The sequence below is a fragment of the Leptonychotes weddellii genome, chromosome 4, assembly GCF_054177405.1.
Source record: "Leptonychotes weddellii isolate Sample4059 chromosome 4, ASM5417740v2, whole genome shotgun sequence".
Lineage (NCBI taxonomy): Eukaryota > Metazoa > Chordata > Mammalia > Carnivora > Phocidae > Leptonychotes > Leptonychotes weddellii.
In genome coordinates, this window is record NC_138372.1 from 131,901,270 (window position 1) to 131,902,974 (window position 1,705).

Below are 1,705 nucleotides of genomic sequence, written 5' to 3' on the forward strand. Positions count from 1 at the left end.
AAATGAAACAAATCTTGTTATAAGTAATAAATTGACCACAATTTAATAGCCCAGCAGTATTTTCTGTGCTTATGCATATTCTGCATAGCAGGGCTAATATGTCAGAGGGTATAAAATGTCCTGCAAAAGAAACAGGTATCTCCAATAACACATGTAAATTCACAGGAGAATTTGGAAACCTTGACCTGATAATGAGATTTTTAAAAATCTTCCTTTTCTCTGAGACAGGTAGTCAGCAGTACAGCTTAGCCTGAACTCTATAGATAGAAGAAACTGCTATGGGTTTGGTGGTGACAGTGTGAACTGTCTTTGTTATGTGAAGACTGGGCTAGGGGTGGGAGGGAGCCAGGCAGGGCCATAGTCCACTATAAGATTCCAGGACAAGGGAACTTTCCAGAATGCTCGGTGAGACGCGGAGGAGCCGCGGCTGCCCGAGCTGCGCCCAGCAACGCGCTCCTTCCCGCTCCCCCACACCGGCCTCGGCCCTCTCACCGGCTATAGAAAATGGTGAAAGAAACCACTTACTATAATGTTTTGGGGGTCAAACCCAATGCCACCCAAGAGGAATTGAAAAAGGCCTACAGGAAACAGGCCTTGAAGTACCACCCTGATAAGAATCCAAATGAAGGAGAGAAGTTTAAACAGATTTCTCAAGCTTACGAAGTACTCTCTGATGCAAAGAAAAGGGAATTATATGACAAAGGAGGAGAACAGGCAATTAAAGAAGGTGGAGCTGGTGGTGGTTTTGGCTCCCCCATGGACATCTTTGATATGGTTTTTGGAGGAGGAGGAAGGATGCAGAGAGAAAGGATAGGTAAAAATGTTGTGCATCAGCTCTCAGTAACCTTAGAAGATTTATATAACCGTGCAACATGAAAACTAGCTCTGCAAAAGAATGTGATTTGCAATAAATGTGAAGGCCAAGGTGGTAAGAAAGGAGCAGTCGAATGTTGTCCCAATTGCTGAGGTACTGGAATGCAAATAAGAATTGATCAGATAGGACCTGGAATGGTTCAGCAAATTCAATCTGTGTTCATGGAGTGCCAGGGCCATGGGGAACGGATCAGTCCCAAAGATAGATGTAAAAGCTTGCAATGGGAGGAAGATAGTTCGAGAGAAGAAGATTCTAGAAGTTCATATTGACAAAGGCATGAAGGATGGCCAGAAGATAACATTCCATGGTGAAGGAGACCAAGAACCAGGACTGGAACCAGGAGATATTATCATTGTTTTAGATCAGAAGGACCACGCTGTTTTTACTCGGTGAGAAAACCTTTTCATGTGTATGGACATACAGCTGGTTGAAGCACTGTGCGGCTTTCAAAAGCCAGTATCTACTCTTGACAACTGAACCATCGTCATCACCTCTCACCCAAGTCAAACTGTCAAGCATGTAGATATCAAGTGTGTGCTAAATGAAGGCATGCCAATTTATTGTAGACCATGTGAGAAGGGTCGCCTAATCATCGAATTTAGGGGTGGTGTTCAGTGTCAGACCTCTTAATGGGGCCAGTGGATAACACTGCTGGCATTTTATATGCAGTAGTGAATGAGTGAAGCACTATAATCATAGCTCACTACTTGCTATTGTTTTTGTTTTAATATTCAACTATAGTAGTGTTTTAAAAGTTAAATGAAGAATAAACTCAAATATAAAAGCTCAAAAAAAAAAAAAAAAGATTCCAGGACAAGTTGGGGGCAATTG

General features: G+C 42.4%; 1 pseudogene; it reads left to right on the top strand.

The window, feature by feature from the left end:
* The first annotated feature begins 401 nt into the window (after window positions 1–401).
* On the top strand, window positions 402–1,470 carry LOC102750410 (dnaJ homolog subfamily A member 1 pseudogene; annotated as a pseudogene).
* Window positions 1,471–1,705: the final 235 nt, after the last annotated feature.